This window comes from Mus caroli, unplaced genomic scaffold, assembly GCF_978045245.1.
Source record: "Mus caroli unplaced genomic scaffold, Mus_caroli_1 scaffold_2, whole genome shotgun sequence".
Classification (NCBI taxonomy): domain Eukaryota; kingdom Metazoa; phylum Chordata; class Mammalia; order Rodentia; family Muridae; genus Mus; species Mus caroli.
This window is the reverse complement of record NW_028227257.1, coordinates 41,232,247-41,258,184: the sequence shown is the minus strand read 5'-3', so window position 1 is coordinate 41,258,184 and position 25,938 is coordinate 41,232,247. Positions and strand designations below refer to the sequence as shown.

At 39.1% G+C, this 25,938-nt stretch overlaps 1 long non-coding RNA gene across 4 annotated transcripts in view; it reads left to right on the top strand.

Moving 5' to 3' along the window:
• The window catches only part of LOC115030388 (uncharacterized), an 87,955-nt gene that overhangs the window by 18,525 nt on the left and 43,492 nt on the right, over nt 1–25,938 (top strand). For 2 of the 4 annotated variants that reach the window (XR_015044842.1, XR_003835983.2), the window contains exon 4: nt 24,844–24,978. This is a non-coding gene — a long non-coding RNA (uncharacterized LOC115030388). Of the gene's footprint in view, nt 1–20,470; nt 20,701–24,843; nt 24,979–25,938 lie in introns of all 4 variants that reach the window. The other 2 variants (XR_003835984.2, XR_003835985.2) reach the window with 2 other exon arrangements.

The following is a 25,938-nucleotide window of genomic DNA, read 5'->3' as shown; positions in this document are numbered from 1 at the left end:
TGTATGCCTCTTAGAAGAGGATCCAAAAGATCTTCTTTCACACGTTCTCACTTTCCAGTTCAAGGTGTCAAAGGGGATATGCTGGTTAAGTTTCTAGGTTTTATAATCAAGATATATTGGATTAAAAAAACAACCAACAGACCAATTCACAGTCTATGTAACAATGAATGCATTGGATACTCTTTATTAACGTTATTTCTTCACTCTAAACTTTCCCGTAGATCTATTGCCTCAAGATTACATATTTCCTAAGGCAATGTTCATTTTATTATCCAGTATCACACACATTTTTACAAAAGACTGGTGAAATAAAAATCACAGGGAATCAGAAGAGTGTAACAAGGTATTTTTGTTACAAATAGATTTCCTGCTTCAGCTAGATTCCAAGGTAGGTGTATACAAGTGAGTCTCCAGCTAAAGCTGCTTTTTGATTATTGGAAATCCCAACCCTTCAGATATTAGGTGTACACATAAAATGGAACTAGTAGCTTGAGAATTTTCCTTCAATAGAGAGCAAAGGTCGTTGTTAGAAGCAAAGTATTGAGATATCAATGTTGGGGCTGGGGAGAGGGCTCAGTGGGTAAAGCATTCACTGTACAAGTATATGGACTAGAGTTTAGATCTCTAGCAGCCATGTAGAGGTCAGATGGTCTTGGTTCTTTATCTATAATCCTGGCACTGGGGAGAGAGAGCGAGAGAATCCTCTAGGAATAGCTAGAGGAGACAAATTACATACATGCATATACACATGCACACACACATGCACACACACACACACACACATCAATTTAATTCATTCATCCTTTCACAATCTGTACTGACACACATACACACATATGCACTTGCAAAAGATATATAGCAAAGTAGTAAGGAGTCTATTTAACTGGTAGGGTGTTTGTCTACCATAAACAAAGCCCTAGATTCTATATGGATTATACTGAAAGAATGTAAGATGTTTCATATTCCATATTTGCTTTCAACAAAAATGCAACACTATCTTGTCAGTGTGGAGTATTGTTCTGCTGATTTAACTTTGCTTACAAATATGAAAACAACCACAAGCAGTTACAGCTTTGAATTGTTAATAATTTATACCTATATTTTTCAAAATAACTCCCCAAAACTCACACGGAATAAAGTTCATGTTTAAACCTTTACTTTAGTACTAATTCACTTTAGAATTAGAACCACCCAGAAAATATACAGGTACCTGACCACCTAGCATATAAGCTTGCTTTTGACGTTTCAATAGCTCCTAGAGTCTTAGGTAAAAGAGTCAAAGAACTGTCCTCAGTCAAATTGTTCATTAAGGCTTTTCCCTGGGTGGATGTGTGAAGCTTTAAAACTCTGCTCAGTTCCTTGAAAAAGACTTAACAATCATTTTATAGCTAGCCTTATATGTGTGACTGAAGAAAACTACATTCTATGTCATTTAATAATCAAGAAACTTAGAGTTCAAATAGACTGCTAGGGCATGTATCATAACTTCTTGAAGAACGAGGCAGTCCATCTTAGTTAACATGGATTAGTATTAAAAAAGGAAAGCTCACTTGTGCTTGTGTGATTTCACGGCTCTAGCTTTGCTTGGGACCAGGCTGACTCTGGAATTTAACAGAATATTCTTTCTATCTCTTCTGGCTTCCTCTTGTTCTTCCACTTGTCTTGGTTACTTTGTTATTGCTGGAAAGCTGTACTGTGACCAAGGAATCTTATAAAAGAAAGTACTTAATTGGGAGCTTGTTTGGAGTTCAATAGGTAAGTTCATGTCTATCATGGAGGGAGCATGGTTACAGGCAGGCAGGTGTGGTGCTGGAGCAGTAGATCCAAATCTGAAAGTTGAGGAGAGAGATGGGGGGGGGGAGAGGGAGAGAGAGAGGCTTGACCTTCGTGTGTGTGGGGGGGCATAAGATTTGGAACCTCAAAGCCTATTACACTGACATATCTCCTCCAACAAGGCCACACCCCCAATCCTTCTCATCCTTCTCAAAACAGTTGCACCAAGTAATGACCAACCATTCCTAAACGAGTCCACGGGGGCCATGCCTATTCAAACTACTATGCCACACTTTCCTGAGAGTGGCTCTTCAATGAATCACTTGCATATAAATACTCATCTCAGAGATAGATGACTTAGATCACGCGTCTGAAAGGATGTTCCTGTATGTTATATGACCAAGGTAAAGTCAGTGACACAATTCGTTCAAAGTCACAAGAGGAGCACAAATGTTGCACTAGAACTTCTGTCTACCTTTTTCCTAAAGTTACCTGTCACCGTATCTCTCAGCAAACTGAGAAGGAAACACTGACTAAAACAACGGTTAACAGGGGAACGCCAGGGCCAGGAAGCAGGAGTGGGTGGGTTGGATAGCAGGGCAGGGGTAGGGTATATGGGACTTTCGGGCTAGCATTTGAAATGTAAATATCTATATCACATGAAGAAAATATCTAATAAAAATTGTAAAACAAAAACAAAAACAACGGTTTACAGATAGCATCAGCAGTGACTGTGGTAATGGTCGTCCTTCTCAGCTCTGGATTATGGATTGCTTGTCGGATGCTGAGCACTGAGGGAGGTGTGAGCAAACATCTTCCTTTTGTTAGTGCACTTATCTAGCTTGAGAAGGTCTTGCTTTTGCTTTTATTTTTGTTTTGTTTGTTTGTTTGTTGTCTCTGGAGAAGGAAAAGCTTTAGACTTTGCATCTGGAAAGCATTTGGAAAACTAGAAGGCAAGGACTATGAAGTAGTTCACCAAGTCCCACTTGGGACTGTGACTGCAGAAGACGATGTCCCCTTTCACTGTAGTCCGTAATTTGTGTGAGAGACAGATGTATATCTTTGCTGGCTGCTTGCTCCCATTCTCTTCATCCAAACTGCTCTGAATAAATGCCTGCAGTTGTGGGACTCAGTTTAAACTTAAAAACTGGACCAACTGAACTGCTGAGTGACTTGAAGTTCTTCCAGGCCCAGCCTTTGTGTTTCCCTTCAGAGGCGTGCCTGGGGGAATGAAGTACTTTTAGTACTTAATTGCAAAGCTTTTCTTTGTTTTTTCTTTGATTTTTTTTTTCATTAAGCAAAGGCTAGTCTCAAATTAATGCCACTCCTGCTTCAACATTTCAAGGCTTGAGATTTTATTTATGTGCCTCCAGGTCGAGCTTAAAATCTATCTTCTTTAGTGAGCTAAACCTAAATGCTATTTGTAAAGAGATAACTCCTACGTGATTCCATACTTAGACAAATATTTGTATGGTATTTTGAAATAATCTATCTTAATGGACTCATCATAAAGTTTTACATACTAATGTACAAAGAGAATAGTATATACTTATTAACAGAGTTGAATAAAGAAAGAGACTAAGATAATGGTTTAGTGCAGTATTATTATGGCCATCAATAACTTCTCCAATGTTACAAAATGTGCATACACATTACATGAAAGATTAGTTTGTGGGTGTGTAAGTAGGTAGATGATAGATAGAAATCACTAGATCAAAATTACACATTCATCATTTGATCGAAATCCAGGGCTATCTAATTTCATGCATTTAATTGCTAAACTTACTGCTTATTTTTCTTGTATTCATGTTTTTCACTCCTTGCCAAATAAGAACACATAGCATGTAATTTTGACCATGTTATCTTCTTTAAGATGTGCTATACTTTCTATTTTTATGTCTTGGGATATTGAGGCTGTGTAATCAAGAAAATATTAAGCATCAAACATATTCAGTCAGGAAGAGGTTATCCTAAATGATAGCAGAAAAAAAGCACCAAAAGGTAATTTAATGTGATTTTACTCTAAGGCTGGAAAGCAAAGTTGGCTCCTGAGAGGGATAGCTTATCTGCTATGTAGTTTAGGCATATAGCAGGCAGAGATATTTGTTGGTCAAGATTATCCATCTGCTCACTAAGAAAATGGACATCTCTGATGTTTGTGTTATTTAAAGTTGTATTATAAATGGGCTGGCCTGACATTTATAATGTGGTTTATGGTGTCAATCTTATACAGTCATTTAAAACCACACCCAAGACTGATCGCAATCAGGGTAAAGAGCTGGAATTTGTATTCAATCAGGAGTCTCTGCTGAATATATCCAACCAGATAGCGAACGACGTGCAAGCGTGAGGTCAGTCTGCAAGTTTGGGTCTCCTGAGGCACAAGGGTCCTCTGCCCTGTCAGTGTGATGGGAACACACCACCTCGTTCCCATTAGTGTTAATGGAGCCAATCATATAAATCCACCACATTTCAATGCGTATCCTCTTGTGTTTTGATATCTTAATGCACACAATTACATCTCCAGGGAAAAGCTTGCATCCTGGTAAGTGCTCCCAATTCCCATTAATGCTAATGGAACAGAGACACACACACTCACCGCTGTTCAGCAAAGTGGGCAAAATACGGAAGATGATTAGATTTGGGGAATATCATAAGAGACTTGCAGAAGCTGCAGAGATTACCTAAAATGATCTCTTTCCAAACTAGCTGAAGCACTTTCATTCTACACAGCGATTTTCTCAGAACCATCAAGAGATAATTGGCCACCCTCTGCTCTCCAGGGGGTGGTGGTGGGGAAACATGGATGTTGATACCTATTTGAGAAGAGACTTGGGGTGTGTTCATCCAAAAAGGTGGTGGGAAAGGTGAGAGAATCCTAGCTATTCCTGTGAAAAGAGCCAGATAATGCAGCTGCAAAAGCCAGAATGTGTGAGTGTGTGTGTGTGTGTGTGTGTGTGTGTGTGTGTGTGTGTGTGTAGGGGGTAGTTGTGTTGTATGTTGTCCCACAGGGTGGGAAACTGGCACAGGGTTTGTTTGGAAAGGTTCTTCTGTATGGTAAAAATCTAACCTGTGAAACTGCCCAGTGCCTCTCTAACTGAGCTTTTTAAAAAGATGCTTTTTCTCTTTCTTTCTCTTCTTTCTCTTCTTTCTTTCTTTCTTTCTTTCTTTCTTTCTTTCTTTCTTTCTTTCTTTCTTTCTTTCTTTCTTTCTTTAAATTCATGAGAAATGCTAGATAAGCAATTCTGGCCTAACCCTGTGCCCTCTTCTCTTTGTAGAGAGGACACTGGCACAGCCTCTTGTATCATCTGAAGTTATTTCAGAGGTAAAATTATACAACTCAGAGATAAGACTGTGTGATCAGAATACAAATGAAAATGAAAATCGAATAGCCCTCACTTTCCTTCAGAGTAATTTTGGCTGTTCTTCCTCCTATGGAAGAAAAGTGTGTTCTTTGGTGAACTTCTGTGGTTTAGGGAAGGGATGTGTCTAGGTCTGTAATTAAGATCATCTTTCATAGGTGGCATGATGAGGGTTCAGAAGGATGAGGATGCTAAGTGACTTCAATCTGAGATCACAATGCATAAAATTTTACTAGATGGATTCACGCCTTCTTTTAAGGGTAAAACAAAATAAATTCTTATACTTCATATTTACCATTTCTAGAAAAACAGTTTAACGGGATAGCTCTTACATATGTATGATTCAGAGGGTCAAGGATTCCTCAAGGGGAAAGATAAAACAAGGAGACAGGAAAGAATAAGTGTGAGCTAGGTATAGGAAGAAGGAAAGACCAAAGGCAGCCTGAGTTATAGAGCAAGAGTGGGCTCAATTTCATCCCTACAGAAGTGGCATACTTCCTGTAAGCAATCTATCTTATCTTTTGAGTGGTAAGAGTTTCAAATCTACTCTGAAACTCTGATGAAAACAATGGGATTTCTTGTTAAGAATGTGTGCTTCTGTGTTCACCTCCAGGAGAACAACAGCTAAGCTTGAAGTATTTAAGATCAATCCTTCAAATTGATGTGTGTGTGTGTGTATTTTGGAGATATATATATTCAGATATACATTGATAAAACTAAATGGATATTATTGAGACACAGGAAAAACACTCTGCTCCAAGTGATAGTGCTACGTCTTCAAATGGTTCAATAAATACTATAGGTAAAAATGGAATTTAGGTTGTATTGTATACCCACAGAAGTATTTGCTTACATACACACTCAAAAACACATACCCAAACACACACACACACATACACACACACACACACCACCACCACCACCACCACCACCACCACCACCACCACCACACATACTGAGGGAGGGAGGAAGGGAGGGAGGGAGAGAAAGGGAGAGAGAGAGAGAGAGACACAGAGACAGAGAGACTGTCATCAGGTATTAATTACACTGGAATCATTTCAGTAGGGAAGAATCAGTTATTCTTTAGTAGCATTCCATTTTAGAGACATTGGCACTCCTCCCTCCTCACCTGCCTCTCAGTTTTAGTGATTTCCTAAAAGAAAAGCATTGTCTTGACACAGCACTCACTGCCCTCTAGGACATCATTCCTGTTTCCAATCTTTACCAGAAAAGAATACCTTTCAAAACTGCACCCAAGGGGAAAGAAATAGTAGATGACATTGTTTTTAAAGCCCTTGATAGACAGCAATGCAGCTGTTAAACCCTTCATTTCATGGGCCTTCAGAAGTAAGAAGACGTTGCTGTGTGAGGCCATAAGGGTTAGGTTTAATAGCGTTTTAACATCCACACACTGGGAGGAGTGTCTCCAAAAGTGAGCAAGAACCAACTCTTCAATCAACTGTATTCATCCTTGATTTTGCAAGACACAAATTACTGTGACCTCAATTACTACAGAAGAAACGAGTCTCCTTTTAGCTCCTCATTTCCTAAGGGGAGGAAAGAGGTTTTGCTTGATAAAAGTGAGTAAATCAGACAAAGTATCCTGTTAACTGCTTCACCATTTTTTAGTTTTCAAATTATTCTCTGAAACTTGTTTAAGTTAGTTAAAGGAAGAATTGAATTACAGCTATATAATTTACTTAAACCAGATGAATTTTACATTTTAAAAACACATCAAAGTTAATTTTCTACTCATATTATTTAGCAGTATTATTCCAGGCTGATTAGCTTTTCAAGTTTTAGAGAAGGCCACAGCAAAAATAAGAACCCTATCCACAAACTCATTATTCTTAACTAGGGTTCCAAGTGACTGTGTCTGACCATCCACTTTGTAAATGACAGAGAACGTTCTGAATATTTCTGTGGCCTCAAGAGGTACTAAGAGAACACTTAGCCATCACATTACTAAAAGGATTGAATTATTTCTCTGTGAACATTTCCTAGTTCAACTTGGACTCTACCAAGAACACCAAATTCTGTCTCATGGAGAGAACGCTAACCCTGTGCCTTCTACTTATTTACATGGCATATCCTCTTGTGTCTCTCACTTTAACCCATGGCTAAGCATAAAGCTTAGCAGCTGTGCATGTATAGAGAAGAATTCCAGATGTATTTCAGGAAGGAACAGAATATCCATTTTCTTAATTTCTAAGGTGCTTTTCATAAGAAGCATATCTATTCAGGAAGATACCTATCAGAAAGTGCCATTCCCCTTAGTTTTCTTTTTCTTTTTTTTTTTTATCTTCCTGCAACTTTTAATGTTCCATTTGTCTTCTTTTTTACTCCCACTGAATCTATTGATGCTCACATGTGCATGAGTGCAGTGATACTCAGTGCATCATGAGCAACCTACCAGAAGTAACAGACCATAAGAAAACTGACTCTTCTCTAGCAGCCATCAACTGCCAATCACTCTTCAGCTAGATGTCAGGTCTCATGATCCTCTCATCTTTCTGTGAAAAAATGTTGACTGGCTTGATATTGTCCATACAATCATAACTGCTCTGAGATGATAGTGTAATAGCCATGTTATACCAAAAGGACATATTTTCCTTCAGTCTACCTATTATCTGGCTCCTACAATCTTTCTGTCCTCTTCTTCTGTGTTTTCTGCCGATCTTCTGGGCTCCTCCAAGGGCTTGGGTCACTTCTCCAGCCATGCCCTTTGTAGCATACACGTTGTCTTCTAGGCTCCAGTTGCCTGTACTCCACTGCTGCTGCTGTTCTTGGTAGTCATCTCATGGTACTGGCATCTCCAAAATGCTGCTGTCTTCCACTGTAACTTGGCTTTAACAATAGCCTCCCATAGGCTTTCTTCATGGTTCTAAGCATCAGATCCTTTGCATGACCCCTTCAGTCCTAGGGCATCAATTGCAACTGAGGCTGCACCTTCAACCAATGGCCTTCTATGAGAGTCACAGTGCTGAGTCTCAGCTGCTCTGTGTGACCCCTTCATGCCTTCAAAACCAGTACCACCTGGGTGACTCTTACACATTACCTAGTCCCACTGTAGCACAAGGCACAACCTTGGTTATCTCTGGAACACAGCCTCTGTACTCTCAAAAAACTCTTCCCAGAAATTGTCACCTCAATGATGCTGGTCTCTTCTTAATCACCACTAATTTCTTAGCTCTGGCTAACCAGCATCAATAGTCCCAGTAATGCAAAGTTTTTGCTTTAATAGTTCTGGTATCTTGTTAATCACAGCTGATTCTTCAGCCCCAGCTAACCAGAACTACAGAATCTTCACAATCAAAACAGCAATGGCCCTGATAAGAGTCTTTAATCTTCCCTCTGAAATTTCACAAGCCAGGCCTCCATCTTCTGCACTGTTCTCAACATTATCTTCCAAGCTCTTACACAACATTCGACAGAGCTCTTAACACTGAATGGATCTTCTGGCCCAAAGTTCCAAAGTCCTTCCACAGTCCTCCCCAAAACATGGTCAGGTTGTCACAGGAATACCCTACTCCTGGTACCAATTTGCCTTAGTCAGGGTTTCTATTCCTGCACAAACATCATGACCAAGGCACAAGTTGGGGAGGAAAGGGTTTATTCAGCTTACACTTCCACATTGCTGTTCATCACTAAAGAAGTCAGGACTGGAACTCAAGCAGGTCAGAAAGCAGGAGCTGATGCAGAAGTCATGGAGGGATGTTCTTACTGGCTTGCTTCCCCTGACTTGCTCAGCCTGCTCTCTTTTTGTTTTTGTTTTTTTTTTTTTTATTTTTAATATTTTTATTACATATTTTCCTCAATTACATTTCCAATGCTATCCCAAAAGTCCCCCATAGCGCCCCCCACTTCCCTACCCACCCATTCCCATTCTTTTGGCCCTGGCATTCCCCTATATTGGGGCATATAAAGTTTGCAAGTCCAATGGGCCTCTCTTTCCATTGATGGTCGTAGTATTTAGCTCTACCATGAGAAAGATGTGGCATCCTGTTCACCAGAGCAAACTGAGAGAACAGGGAGAAACAGGCATAGGCTTTCCAGACAGCATCTCTGTCCTCTGTCCGTTGGCCAGCACCACCCACAGCAAAGGGGAAGGGATATTTACTATTTCTATGTTCCTGGAATCAGACCTTTATAATCCCAAAAAAACCAAGTTTACTCATTTTAGAAAAATTCTAGCTTCCAAGTTTTAATTTGCACCCCCTCATAATCTCCAGGTGTTCTGTGTCCACAAAGGAATAGATCAGAGAGCCAGTATTTCCTTTTCTTTGTGCAGAACAGAAGGGCACCGTGGCTGGTGTTCCCAGGTCATGATTTATTGGTTCCCCTGAACCACTGCAATGCTGTATTCTTCCAGGACACTCAGCAACACAGCAGGCCTTTTTAAGAATCCCAACTGGCTCCCAGGCTGAATACAAGAGGAGGAAAAAAGCATCAGTTGAAATGGAAATCTGCACATACCAAAAATAGACCTCTCATGAGGGTTGTCTTGAAAAAGAACTCAGGGCTAAGTAGTTCTGGGTGACATATGTTGAATCATTTAAATTTTGTTTCCCTCCACAGTTTAGCCAGGAAATAAATGAATTTAAAACAGTAAAAGAAAAAAGAAAAGAAAATATTTTAACTTTAAAAGCCATCTCAGGAATTTCTCCTGAATTAGGGTAACCAAACATTGGTCAGCCCAAGTTATTTTCCATTTCCCCTTCATAGTTCTGACACATAATTCCACGAAATCCTGTCAAATGACACTGCTATAATACTATTTTTGTCCCGACCTCTCCATGTCACCTGGTTCTCCTGTTTGGAAATGTGTATCTAACCTTCACTCTGCTCTGCTCTGCTCTTTCTATCACTAGGACATCCAGGTCCCCTTTCCAGGCTCTCAGCTTCCCAAGCCTTTCTCTGTACTTGCTTCAATGTATGCAGTTCACACTTTGTGAAACACTGCCCTTTTCTTTGGGATCTCCTCTAAGTGGAAGCAGTCTTAATCATACACGGGCAAGCTCAATAGATGTAAGTATGGTAGGCTGGCTTTTCAGAGAGGCCATTTGGTCCTTGACACAGCATTTTGCTTTTGGACTTTGGAGCAGAAACATGAAGCTATCATTTAGGTCCACTTTGTTGTTTGTCTGGATTAGCATGACTTTCTGACCTGTGAGGCTAATGTTCCTTGGCCTTCTCTGATGATGCCATTTCATCCATCTACTTAGAAATGGATACTAAGGCCGAGTCTCCTTGGATCACAAAGTTAAGCCACCTGGCGTGCTGCTTTGTTCCCAGGTTGAGCTGGGACCACAATACATTCCTATCTGAGAAATACTTGGAAAGTTCCTATGAGGATACCCATTCCTAATCCTTCTGCTGTCCTCCATATTTCCACACTTCTTTGCCATGTTGCTTTCCTCAATAGAGGGATATTGATCTTGATCCTGACCACTTATATTCTTAAGACAGGATTTGATTAGAGAGACATCATGTAACGAATGTGTAGCCATGTTCTGTAGCTGGCTTAACTAAAATTTAACTACAAATGCACCTTAAGAAGAACTTTCTTTTTGTGTTTTATATAGTTTCACAATGACAGAGATTGCATAGAGACTTAAATCTGACCATAAGCTATGCATCTTTCTTTGCCCACACATACCAGGAAATCCACTCAAAGTCAGCTAAAGGTGTCCTCATCCTTCTCCATTTTAGTAAAGTAAGGAAATACATGTTTCTATAGATCAAAATTTATTTTTAGAAGGAGGAGGCATTATCACAGTTAAAAAGTAGTACAAGAGGAGATAGACTTGTAAAAAAGTTATATGTGAACATCCTCAAAGACACATGGGGACTGAAGGGGTCTTTGCTGATCTTGAGGAACAAGCAACCACAACACCAGAACAAAGTTGTATCCATCCAAACATGATACTGAAAATGACCATACAACCCCCTGTAAGCTATTGGGTATACAGCTACCCTATGATATAATCATACAGCCCCCGCCCCTGCAGGCTATTGGGTTCATGGCTACCCTATAACATTGAGAGTCCCTCCACCTACAGATACTCTTCTGCTTTAATCCCAGAACTTGGGAAGCAGAGGCAGGCATATTTCTGAGTTCGAGGCCAGCCTGGTCTACAAAGTGAGTTCCAGGACATCCAGGGCTATACAGAGAAACCCTGTCTCGAAAAACAAAAAACAAAACAAAACAAAATTACAATAATGCTGTTCACCAGATGCCATGACTTCAACCTAGTCTAAAGATGAATAGCATAGTGTGGCAGGTAAGAGAATGTGCTCTGGGACCTAAAACTTGGGTTTTATGTTCAGCTCTGTCATTTTACTGACTTCAATATTTAAGCTCTCCAGGTCTCAGTTTCTTATGTGAATAGGATCAGTTGTAAATTATATTTCATAAAATCATTAGAGATTAAATATTTTAAGCCACACAGAATACTTAGGACACCATCAGGAATTAGTATGTTCTCAGCAGGCATTAGCTATTTTTATTATTATCATCATTATTTAATGAAAATTGAGGGCATGTAAGTCCACAGTACACTGCTGGGTCCCCTGTGGAGAATTTTGATGAATATAAGATTTGGTTGCTATCCCAAAGGAATATATAACATAATAATGTGTTAATTCTGTGTCTTAAATTTTTGTTGAGTTCATTTACTCATTCAAATAGTCAAAGACATTAATAATTATTTTCAACAGACAAACTAATTGATATGAGAGCAAAACAGATATTAGAAATGGGAACTGTGAACTCAAAAAATAATGAATTGCTAGTCTATAGAAATTTCTAAGTATAAGGAAATTTCATCTGAATAGAAGAAGATACATAGTATTTCGTTTTGAGACAGAGTCTTCATAAGCCTTTGCTTGGCCTTGAATTTAATGGTCAGCAGTCCAGTCTTAAGTTCCTTAACCTCCCAGCTGACGAGACTACAAGCATGAATAACCATCCCTAGCTAAGATACATTTACTTCTTTTCCAATTTGAACCCCTCTGTTTACTTTTCTTGCCTAAAACTTTTGATCAGCAATTTCAGTATTGTGTTGAACAGACGTGACCAGAGTAGACATTTTTCCTTCTTGTTGAAATGATTTCAGGTTTCACATATTACATTTATTATGTGAAAATGCTTTCATACTGTTCCTACTGTGTTGAACATTTTCATCATGAAATAGTGATGAATTTTGTCAAAAATAATTTTTACTCATTGAAAATATTAGACTGAACTATTAACATTTTAGCTAATTTTTGTATGGTAAAATACTCTTGTGTAACTTGGACATGGTGTGTTCAATTTAAGTGTGTTGTTGGGTTTGTTGCTATCTTTGATGACTTTTGTCATTAGAAATTGGGTCTATTAGTTTTCTTTAGTTGAGTCTTTTTTTTGGCTTTTATGTAAGGTTAATTCTGGCTTTATAAAGTAAAGTGGAAAGTATTATTGCCTAGTCATTTTTAAAAAATAGCTTAAGAAGAATTGACACTAATTATTCTTTAAATACTTGCTGAAGTAAAGGTTATATCTAATCCTGGGTTTTTCCTTGTAGTAAATATTTTTTATACCGAAACATACAGGGAAGCTGCTAATGAATTGAGTAACAAACATTAATATATTTATTCCATTATTCATTTATTGTTTGACAATCATATTTCAGTATATATGCAAAAATACAGACATATAAATACATTTATTTTTGTAAATTACTAAAATGTAGGTCACATATGTAATTACTATGATTAACATTTATTTGTAGAGTCTAAGGATGGATGTATTTCCTAGGCATAAAGATTCTATTTTATGTAATTTTAGTCAATCATGATTTGTATACAGTTTAGAGGACTATCTAATCTAAAATTATATATTTAATTTAATTACCCATCTCTTCTTTTAATCTGAGACTTCTTTTAATCTGAGACTTTTTACTCAGCCTTTTAGTCATACTATTGCATTTTTAGATAATCAGCCTGGTTTTACCATAGGAAAATTTGAGGCCATTTTCATGATTATATCAAAGTTACACGGTCTTACACATAGTAGTACATGCAATGCCCTTGTTACAGTCATAAGCATAGAACGTACATTTTCCCTCATCAGTGCTGACAGTTTTGTTCACCTAGTAAATGTAGTATATACTTATTCCTCATCGAAGGGTGATCCAGTTATTCAATTTATCCATATAGAGCTAGAAAAATACTTCTGGAATGAATACAAAAGTGTGTCAAAGATGCATGGTCATGCAACATTTTTTATCATTAAAATTTGTCAATCTAGAATGTCTCGTATATGAGCAGGTGTTTTCTATAGTGGTTTAAAAGTAATGATATCTCAATAGCAATCAGTATTCTGTTTAGGAAAAGGCCCGCCTTAACTCTTGTATTTTAACTGATTGTTCTAGCTATTTCTAGTTCTAACTCAGGGATTACCAGGATTAAATAACTTGTTGCTTAAATGGCATTATAGTTGATCAGCAACAATTTATGAAAACTGGTGTCCATGTCCCTGTGCCAGTATAACATTCTGGGTATCTTCAACTATCCTCAATATTATAGTTTTAGATCAGTCACCCTAGGTAGATTATTTTCTGCAGCTTTATGAAAAAATTCTTATGTGTTTATGGAGTGATCATCTTTAGAACTCTTCCCTTCATCAATCCTTTTTTATAAGTAGATATGTAAGTAATCTGGACTTTGTAGAAATTTGCTTATTAGTTACATATGTCTTATCTTAGAATTCTCCTCTGCAGAAATGGTGTTGGTAGATGTCTTAAATTTCTATTGTTGTGAAAAGAAGAGACACCATGACCACAGGAACTCTTATACAGGAAAAAAAATGGGGCTTGCGTATAGGTCCAGAAGCTTAGTCCATTATCATTATGAAGGGAAGCATGACTGCACACAGGCAGACATGGTGCTGGAAAAGTATCATAGATGTCTGCATCTGGTTTGGCAGGCAGCAGGAAGAGAGAGTAAAATGGGATCTGACTTGAACTTCTGAAACATCATGGCCCATACCAGTGATTCACTGCCTCCAATAAATCCACACCTACTTCAACAAGTTCACACTTCCAATAATGCCACTCCATGTGAATCTATGTGGGCCATTTTCAACACGGTGGACTTTAGGGTAAAATCCTGACCATAGTCATAGTATCTATGTGGCTCATTATCACAGTGGACTTTACAGTCAAATCCTGACCATAATCATACTATGTGTTCCCTAAGTTTAGGGCTCAAGTGTTTTCTAACTTTTAACATTAGTTGATGCATATGCTCAACATCTTACCATAAACAAAGACTATGTTTTACAATTCATATTCTGACCAAGATTCTTTGTGGTGAGGAGCAAAACTAGGGTAAGAAATGAAAGACAGCCATAGAACTTATATATTCCTAGCAAACTTCCTGACTGTTCCATAGTCTTGGTCCAAGATGTTCCTATTAGAGATGTGAGTTAGACATGTTCTTTTCTAGATTATTCCCAGGAGATAAAGAAAGAGAAATTTTCAAAAATGATAAATCACTAAAACATTTCCTTTTTTAAACAGTCAAAGGTAATGTTATTTTAACAAACAAACTTATATGTTGCAGGCACTGTTGATGTCTTGTCTATATCTTTAGTAGCAAGCAGCACACCCCAAAACAGTGCTAGGGGTGTCTGCATCCTCTAGAGAGTTTCCCTTAGACAGTGGGAACATTTATTCCCTAGAGGCAAGGATCATCTTGGCTCAAAGGAAACCTGAATCAAGAGCCAAAAAATATTTTAAATTGGGCACTTACCTCAAATTAAACCCTAAAGATCTTGCTCAGCAAATCTTGGCAGTAGGGTGGGGTGGGAAGGGTGGAGATGGAGGATGGGAACCTGAGGCCTTACTTCCGTGTGCAGGAACTCAAGGTCTTGCTTAGCTGGTTCCCTGCACCTATCTGTTTGTTTTCTCCATTGAGAATTCTCCTTATTGTCATCTAAATAAACCATGAGTTGTGGGTGGCTCACACACTTTGTGTGTCATGTTCATTTAGAAACTCACAATACCCCAGGTTTGCTGATTGGAAATCTGAAAACCAAGTTTATTATCTTTGACACCTGCTTCAAACAGAATGACAACCTATCTCTGAAAATACAATTACTTTTTCAGCAGCCTTCATAGCTCCAATCAAGGGTAGGTACCATGACCTTTTCTTTGCTTTCTCTTCTCCATTCATCACCATAGACAGCATGTCGGCCCTCTTTGACTCAGGTAGGATTTCTCTATCATTTCTCTGTTTCTAGCAGTTACTTTCTGTTAGTTACTAGTGGTTGTCCATGCCGAGGAAATATGCTGATAATGTATTGTCTATTTCCACAACTCTTGCTTTTGAACTTGCTTTCTGTACATTTGGGTTCTGTCTCTCTGAGCATCTCTGCATCTGGGAATCTATAAAAATTCAGACCAAGTGTTGTACAAAGTCAAAGATTCCATAAACTAAAATCACCTTTTTCTTCCTGTTCCCTGGAGTATTCATTTTTTCTTTATAATTTTTATGTGCTGTTTGCCATTGTATTGCCAGGGAATGCATCTAACTCGGATACTGTAGCATCAGGTGCTCTAATGTGGGGGCTGTATTTTATTACCGTTTTCTCATCCCTTCATCTTGTGCACTTCTGAAATGTGATGGTCAACCTACAGCTTGCACAGGCTGGCAGCAGTCACAAAACCTATCTGCCAAAACTAATTTCTGTCTGAGAACACAGCACACTACCCTGTGTTAGCATACCACACTTTAGTTCTTAACTTCATCTTTGTGCCTTACCGTTGTTTTTAATGTCCCTTCCTTTTGTAGTTTAGTCACCATTATCACTTGTGTGCTTAGATTTTGTGTTTGTTTCTAGTTTGGCTTGGACTCAACTCTATTTGATTTTCCCTGAAGTCTGAATGAGCGCTGCTTTCTTAAAGCACATTCCTATGGCAGATTTTACAAATATGTGTGCTCTGTAGCCCCTGGGAATACTCAACCCAGTTTCCTTTCAACAACTATTCAGTATAATTTCATTTCAAGAATCCTTTAAGAAAAGCAGAGAAGTGAGGACTTATCTAGTATTAACTCTCCTTTGAGGAGAAGTCAATAAGCTTTGGGCCATCTCCTGAGTCTCTATGGTAAGCTTCCTGTTAGAATAAACACACACACACACACACACACACACTGGGGACAGGGAAAGGGAACATAACAGACATGGATGGCAGGTATAGATCAGAATGATCATTATATTTACCATTAATCTTTCTATTATAAGCTATAAAGGGAGATGTCTATCCTACTAAAAGTTGGATCTATTAGATAGTGGAAAATATTCAATTTAGCAGGTGTGAATAAAAGAGAGAATGTATTCTATATCACATTTGAAAATTCCACATTAATCCCCCAAACAGCCCTGAGTTTTACCAATACCTTCTCTCACTTTCCTTTCCTTCCTTTTCCCCATTTGATATTACCATTCCAGTTCTCAATCCATTTATCCATAACTATCTATTATATTTTTCCTTCCTAGTGTGACCTATCCCTTACCTTCTGTGAATATTAACTGTTAATGAATAAGTCTTTGATAAGCAGGCTAAAATCCATAGAGCCAGCATTTTGATTTAGCTCCAGAGTTATTCAAGAGAAGTTTCCAATATTTTATACTATAAAGATTTCTGTAATATATTATGTACAATGCCATAGCTTTTAGACACATAGGCTACTGAGTACTTCCTACTGCACTGAAAAACTTTTACTTTAATTTTAGTTTAATTTAGTTATAGTTGTTGGATTCTTATAGAATTGGATAGTACAGATTTAGAGAGTAACAGAAACGAGGGAGCAAATATTCAGGGAGCAAAATGAGTGTCACAATAGGCTAATATAGAGAAGTCACCACTGTTTTGTGAGTGTGTTCATTTTTTATTTTCTGGAACACCTCATCAGGGATGATTGTGTCCATCCCATTTTATAGACTCTTGAATGTTGAGAAATATCACTAATAAATAACTTAGTATGATTCTAATCTTTAATCTAATGATGTCTGATTCTTGAATCTGCTATCTTTGGGTTTAGACTGTCTGTTAATTCATAAACAGGTGACCCTCTTACATCTCTCACTTTTTAAACAGAAGAATTTTAGTTGTGAGGCACTGTGACAGTGTTAGCTATAGATGATTTAACAACTGATATTTCTGGCAAGAAAAACACATTCATTTTGGATGGACCTCTCTTAAATTTGAGAGTCTCTGCACTCTGACATCCCATTATTATCACAATTACAGCAGAAAAAGGAGAATTAAAACCAAGCTGCAGCAATTACACATATAAGGCTAAAAGTGCCTATTTGTTAAAATGCATAATCCATTTTAATTTTACTTAAGATAGTAGTTAAGAAGAGGAGCCTGGATGCAGAAAGTAAGGACAGGCCCATATGTCCAAATCTGAACATCAAAGCCCAGTAAATATTATTTTAGTTCTTTCAGACTGACACAGATATCTTCAGAAAATTACTATGTGTGAGACATTGTGTATTTCTGTGGTCTTAACAAAATGCAAATAAGATTTATGATGTATTGACTTATTATATAACCACAGGGTGAGTGCATTTATTAGAAGCTTAAAAATGCCACTCCCAAACTAGCAAGGGCAGAACTTCCAGTTAGAACAAGCCAAAACAGAAGCCAGAACTGTCAGTTGTGGACTTTTAGCCCTGTTTGGTAGTAAAACTCAAGGAAAACACAAAGGAAAGACTTTCCACTCCTGCTTTGGATGATGTTCTGTTTGTTGGTTTACGATTTTTCTCATCTATTCTTGTAAATTTTAGGGTTTTAACATTTATATTTTAAAATAATTATAGAGTAACAAGAACTGTCATAAGACCAAATACAGGATAATCCCAGGAGACCCTCACTCAGCTTCCTGCAATATGAACAATATGAATGTATCTGGCACAATATTCAAATCAGGAAGTCAACATTAGTAAAATATATAAAACATGTTCATACTGACATGCATACATGTGTATGAGTTTATTGCAATGGAACTCTTTTTAATCAACAGAATAACCAAAATACAGAAATGTTCCTTTATCATGGCTTCACCATGCTGACACCTTTATGTCTATGGCCTCTTTGCTACATGATTTCTGTAAACCACAATGTTCTTTATCATTCCAAATTTCTTTGAGTAATACTACATAATCAGATTGTGCACATTTTATAGTGTTTGTTTTGGCTTAACAGACACTTATCCAATTTTATATAGATATATATTAATGGTGTTACTTTTTTCTTGCTGAGTAGAGTTTTAAAATTTGGATGAATCAGTTCCTTTAAACATTCATCCATTTTATATTCCTTAAAAATAAATGTATATTCAAGAATTTCTGAGGATACATATTTTTGTAGAGTGTCTCAACAAGTTTAAATGTGAATAACTTATGCTTGAGCATTGTTGATCACACCCCAGTATATGATCTCCAATCGTTCTCTTTTAAATAATTAAAAAAATGAATCTGCATAAAGTGGCCATTTGGAGTCTGAGAAAGTAGCCATCATGGGGCCTCTGAATGCTTGCCGATATTTCTAGGGAGAGAGATCAAGAGTAGGTTTCAAATCAGAGTTACTGAATTTAAATAATTTATTCTTAATTTATAGATTGGCAGAACATTAGCACTATATTTTTCCTACGTTGATGTGCACAGATCTTGTGATGTTAACTTCACAAAGCTTTTGAAAATTAAGGAGCTCTAGAGATGGAAGGAAGATATGGGTTTTATAAAGTGGAAAGAGGAAACTAGGGCACTTAACTGGGGGGTGGAAGGGAGGGCAATACACAGGGAATTGGAGGGGAAACATTTAAAAATGTTTGGCAAACCCATACAGAGGCCTATGATTTAATAAGCTCATTTAAAAATTTACAGAATTATATAAGTAGAGATAAATTGCACACACACACACACACACACACACACACACATACATCATGCCCATGTGATAGGATATATCTCTAAGTGTATGTAGTACCCATAGACTATCTAACAAAGGTTCCATTGCTAGTCAAGGAATAACTCTCTTTCCATTGTTGGTAATGAGGTGGGGGGCAAGAAACTTCTAAAACAACATAAATTATTCTCATTTCTGTTGGCTGTTGTCAGAACATGAAGATAAGATCCTATTACTGAAGATACTACAGATTTTTCCCACAGGGTTTTCTTGACTCTAGCTGCATATGTATCAAAAGATTGCCTAGTCGGCCATCACTGGAAAGAGAGGCCCATTGGACTTGCAAACTTTATATGCCCCAGTACAGGGGAACTCCAGGGCCAAAAAGTGGGAATGGGTGGGTAGGGGAGTTGGGGGGAGGGTATGGGGGACTTTTTGGATAGCATTGGAAATGTAATTGAGGAAAATACGTAATAAAAAATATTTAAAAAAAAAAAGAAGTCTAGTTGGTATTACTTGGAAGTTTCTCCCCTGAGGGTTGGCTCTCATAATGTTGGAAACGTGCTATGCAAGCTGCCAAGAGATGGGAGTGATAAACAGCTCTAACCAGATGTAAAGCCTCAGAACTACAACAGCTGGACCAGCAAGGTATCTCATGAGTATGTGACTGGAGCGACACCCTACTCAGTTGGAGGGAATCATGCCTAGCACTGTAAACCTAACCAAGATCATGTAGCTGGAGGGGCCATAGGTCTTAGAGAAGAACTGATTACTACTGTGCCTAAAACTATATAGTTTTCACTGGTCTTCTAAATGCTTAACTTTATACCTGCAGATAAGTGTAGCTCTCACCCCTCATCAAGGCTGCTTCATTTTTCAGCCAACTGATGCTGTTATAGAGATTCACAATTAGTTAAAATACAGTGAATAAGTTACCATATTTGCCTGGCCTGGAACCATGACACAACCCCTACACTTAAGGCTCAGGTAATGTTGCCAAAAATAGGGCAAAAGGAGTATGATACCCCAAGGACAGGGAAGGATGTTGCATTATAGTGTATTTGGGTGAGACAGGCAAGTTTCTCCCATGAACTTTCATCAATATGGTTGCTTGCTTAAAGAGCTAAAAAGACCAGTCTAGTCTCATGTCTGAAGCATGTCTCATGCAAGAAGAAAAATTTTATAATCTGTCATATCTACCTGAACAGCATCTTCAATCAATGGCTATTTAGCAAGGGAGAACAAGTTTTGTTCAGTGAGATACCTCAAGTTAGACGAGCCCATGTCTGAAAAAACATAAACAAAACATAACAAAACATAACAAAACAAAACAAAAGTCAATAAATGACTGCTAATGGTATTCTGCTATAATCATAGGTTAGTGACTCACCCAGTCATCATCAGAGAGACTTTCCCCAGCTGCTGATAGAAGAAAGGTGCAGAGACCACCACCAATATTAAGTGGGGCTTTCCAGAAACCCTGAACAAGAGGGGAGAATGGATTGTAGATGGGGTCTAGAGCCTCAGGAACACATGGCCCTCTATATCAACTCAGCAGGACTCATAGGATCTCAGAGACTGAAGCAGCACTGATGGAGCCTGTATGGGTATGTGCTAGGTCTTCTGCATACATCCTGTGGTTCTTTTGCTGGGGGTTTTGTTGGGCTCCTAACAATGGGGATGGAGATGTCTCTGACTCTTTGGCTTGCTACTACTCCTACTGGGTTGCCTCCTCCAGCTTTGAGATGGAGGTTTATGCATAGTATCTTATTTGTATCTTGCTAGGCTGTGTTTCATTGATATCACTTGGAAGCCTGTTTTTGTTTGTTTGTTTGTTTACTGAAGGGAAAGAGAGGAGTAGTGGATCTACAGAGATGGGCGGTGAGTGGGACAAGGACGGAGAGAAGGCTATTGTCAGGATGTATTGTATGAGAGAAGAATAAAGCAAAAGAAAAAAAAGGAAGAAAAAGACATGAGATGTTCATTCTACATGGTCAGCCTTAAACACATGCAAATAAGTAAACAACACTGCACCATGTTCCCGCATAATATAATATACGTAGCTTCCTTTAGTCAGACTTAAAAGCTGAGGAATCAAAGTGCTGGTGACAAACATTTAACTGTTAGGAATGAAGAGTCTATACTTAGGACACTAAGAACACTGAGAAGCCAGAGTGGCAACCTGTCCAATGTCACTGCCTCCTAGGATTACCTGACTTGGCTAAGTGGAAAGCCTGTCACATCTCCCAAACTAGAGCAGCAGCTCCCTAGTAAAGCCATAGAGAAAAGCATGTTGCGTTTAGAGGTAGGGCATGGAAAAGCTTTTTGGCATCACTTCTTTTTTGTTGTTGTTGTTTTTTGTGTTTTGTTTTGTTTTGTTTTGTTTTGTTTTGTTTTGTTTTGTTTTGGTTTGGTTTGGTTTGGTTTGGTTTGGTTTGGTTTGGTTTGGTTTGGTTTGTTTTGGTTTGTTTTGGTTTGGCTTGGTTTGGTTTGGTTTTTCGAGACAGGGTTTCTCTGTATAGCCCTAGCTATCCTGGAACTCACTTTGTAGACCAGGCTGGCCTCGAACTCAGAAATTTGTCTCTGACTCGAACTCAGAAATTTGTCTCTGACTCCCAAGTGCTGGAATTAAAGGCATGCACCACCACCTCCCAGCTTGGCATCCATTCTTTAAAAACCCTAAGTCTTCTCTGGGTAGCTGAGAGTCTACTAAAGGGGACCTATGGGGCACTGAGCGGATGGTGCCAGCACCCCTCATACCAATGTTGACAAAGGAAGAACTTTTTAAAATTTTGTCTTCATGCTGGGAGTATGGTGTATAGAGTCTTAATCATTTTACTAGATTTCCTAATTATTCCCACTGGGGTGGAAATGAATTCATCATGAGAATTCTTGTGAGGATCATCACTGGCTGTCAGTTTTAGGCTGTTTTGTGAGGTGGTGCCGCGGGCAGTGTTGCGGTAAGGTAAGCACATGGTCCATTGGATATATCAGGGTTAGAGAGAAGAGCAGACAGACAAGTGGATCTATCAAAGAGTTGGAGGGTCCTAAAAGCTTTCAAATCAGTTGTGCTATTGTTGAGCAAGACCACCGAGAGACAGCGCACAAAGGAAGACATGGCTGTGTTCCAAAAGCTCCAAATGGACACAGAGATGTTAATTCACACATTTTGTTACATGTCTTAGAATATTGGTCATCTTTGACCCTCATCTCAAAAAACAAGACCATTTAGCAAGGTAACAACAATTTTAGAGATACAAGACATACAAGGGCTTTATACCTCCATCCTTAGTTTGATCTTTGTTTAGTTGAACCTTAAAATGTCAGGAGTCGAGGGTGTGAAGACCTTGAGTTACTCAGCATCCTGCATTCAAGATAGCAAGGCTTGCCTTCTGGTGGATGGGGAGGAATCCCAAGAGAATGTGTTGCAGAGGGTAATGCATGTTTCATATAGTGTCCTCTGTTGAAGGGTCTTATCCAACAGTGTTTACTGCTTCCAGGAAGATCAGAATCTATGCTGGCAGGTTTGCTTGCTCAGAATCCAAGCAGGAGACCCTGCCATAGTTGCCTGCATCTGGAGACTTCACCTCTAGTTTTGCCAGTTTTTCCTTCCAGCATCTGCTGCTGAGCAGGGTGATTGTACCAGTGCATAGAAACCCCTCAAAATAATCCCAGCTTTTTAAAGACTCCCAGAAGTTGAACTCCCTGCTGCTTTGAGTTACTGTGACAAACTGTTAGAGCTTGCCCTGGTTCTGAGGTGAGCATTCCCAAATATCACCTATGGGCTTTTGGCTTCAGATAGTAACGTGACCCCTATCTGATTATCACTATTAGGAGTGATAGCCAGCCAGCCAGATAGGAGCCAGCCAGCCACAAATATTCCCTGGGTGGATAATTAAAGAAAACCAGTCCCCAAGTGAATGCTATCTTTTTCGTTAACCTTTCCACTACTTTAATCTCATCAGTGAAGATTCTCAGATCAGACAAAGGGGGCAGGAAGTGGTTTGATCCCTTTTTGAAGAAGAAATAAAAAAGGAAAAAGGTCGAACAATTTCCCTAGTGTCACCAAGCAGGTCCTTCACTGAACTGGAATGAACATGTACAAGAATGAAATTGTCAAACTTGCTAAATCTTTCAACTATTTATATAAAATCCCCAGTCTCTTCAGGACAAATTTACATTTTAGAAACTTAGCCACCTTACATTTTCAGGTATAGTACTTGTATCCCAAGACCTTGAGAGGGACTTGAAGATTATAAAATTCTAACGAGAATGAAAAATTAGAAATCCTGCTTCCAGGTGAACTTGCAAGTCATTGGCAGCACATGATGGGAGATTGATGTGCCACATGTGGTAATACAAATTTTACACACACACACACACATACACGCACATGCACACACAGACAGACTGACAGACACACAGTAGCAAAAATTGTTTTCATAATTTAATGGTTTTATGTTAATTTGATTCAATTAACTGAATTTACCAAGAGTTGAGCAATGAGGCATTCAAAGCTTAAATATAAAGGTTTAGGGGAAAGAAAGTCACCCAAGCCCTGGCCACACTGACCTGGCATAGTCAGAAGAAAGACTCTCAAGCACTGGCCACTGGTACCACTACAATGGAGGGATGTGTAGTGGAGAGATAGAAAGATGGAGGGCATGGTGGAGCGACAGAAGTGAAAGTGAAGTCAACTGGTTCATACATTGTAGAGAGAAGTGGAACTGGAGACCTGAAGAACAGATAGATATGTGGAGGCCATGGTAAGGTCCTGTCCCAGGCTTCCAGCAAGGACCATGGCTGGGTCCATTGTCCTGCTGAAGCTGGGGTCTGAATCAATGTCTGTGGCCTAAGTTTCCACCAAAGACCAAATGGATATCTGTGGTCTGGGCTGCTAATGGAGACCATGTGGATATCTGATAGCTGGACTGCCCTAGGGTTGGGGGCTTCTGATCTGAGTAGCCTGAAGCCATGGGGACATCTGGGCCCATGCTACTTCCTTGGGGGCCATGGTAGCTGGGGTCTGGATTGATGTCCCAGGTCTCTGTTACCACCAGAGGCCATATAGATGTCCCTGGTCCCAGCTGCAACCTGAGGCCTTGTTAATTTCCAATTAGCCTCCAAACGATGACACCATTGCATACACTAGCAAGCATTTGCTGAAGGGACCCTGATATAGCTGTCTCTTGTGAGACTAGGCCGGGGCCTAGCAAACACAGATGTGGATGCTCATAGTCAGCTATTGGATGGATCACAGGGCCCCCAATGGAGGAGCTAGAGAAAGTATCCAAGGAGCTAAAGAGATCTGCAACCCTGTAGGTGCAACAACATTATGAACTAACCAGTACCCCGGAGCTCTTGACTCTAGCTGCATATGTATCAAAAGATGGCCTAGTCGGCCATCACTGGGAAGAGAGGCCCATTGAACTTGTAAACTTTATATGCCCCAGTACAGGGGAACGCCAGGGACAAAAAATGGGAATGGGTGGGTAGGGAAGTGGGGGGGGAGGGTATGGGGGACTTTTGGGATAGCATTGGAAATGTAATTGAGGAAAATACATAATAAAAATATTTAATAAAAAAGAAGAAGAAGAAGAAGAAGAAGAAGAAGAAGAAGAGCTGGCCATATCCCTTGGCTGGGCATGACCATGAGATAGTGGGTCCCACCCCAAATCTATTTGGGGATGGCTTTGGGAGAGGGAGTCATGACCTACTCATCTCCACTCCTGTCCTTTGCTTTATTACAGGTGGACAAGCTGGCTCTGAAGTCATAAGAGAGGGAGAGATGGCCCCACTTGTCACTGGCTGTAGTTCTCAAGAGAGTGAGTCCTGCTTCTTGTCTGGGCAGCACAGAAGAGCTGGCACTGGTGGCAAAGGTAAAGGTGAGCCAGAGCTGAGAGCATGAGAGCAGGGGAGCTGACCCTGTGCCTGGTTGTATTTTGTATTGGGAGAATTAGACAGCCAGGGAGAGCTAGAAAGCTAGTCCTGGTGGTGTGGGTTCAGGAGAGCTGTTGGATTGACCAACTCGGCTATATGCCAGTGCCAGATTCAGGACTTTGAGTTGGTCTATCCCAACATCTACTCCATCCATGATCTTCTGGAGAGTGTGGAAGGGCTGGCCCTACAGATCCAAAGGTGCAGATTCTCCATGGCACAGGACAACAGCAGGGTATCTGAGAAGAGTATCTATGAGGATCTAGTATTGATAGTGCAGCAGAACCCAGAGGCCTCAAACCAGACCAGTGACTCATTGCAATGAACATCTACATGTAAAGATGTGTGGACAAAAGAGTATACTGTGTGACACACCATGACATGGGATAGCTTTCATGACAAGATTTTAAAATTTATTTTATTTTATTTTTTTTTGGGGGGGGTGCAAGGGTGTAGAGTGTATATGAAGGAACAGAAAGATGAGTGGGATTGGGGTATGAAATTCACAAAGAATCAATAAAAAGGTAAAAAAAGAAAGCTGCAGAAGGCAATCCAAACACTTACATGCTCAAGTAATTCTATTAGAATAAGAAAAAGAAATAATTAAAATATATATTAGTATTATTAATATGTAAAATCACATGCAACACATTTTTTTATAAAAGTTAAAATACTTATAGGATGAACCCAAAATTTATTTGTTGAAGTCTTGCCTGTTCCTTGTGTTATGTTATTATAAGGTATTGGGGAAAAATTAGGTCTAGAAGGTGAGCCATTCAAAATGACCAAAGTGTGGACACTGTGCACCTTCTTAGAATTGGGAACAAAACACCCAGGGAAGGAGTTACAGAGACAAAGTTCGTAGCTGTGATGAAAGGATGGACCATTTAGAGACTGCCGTATCCAGG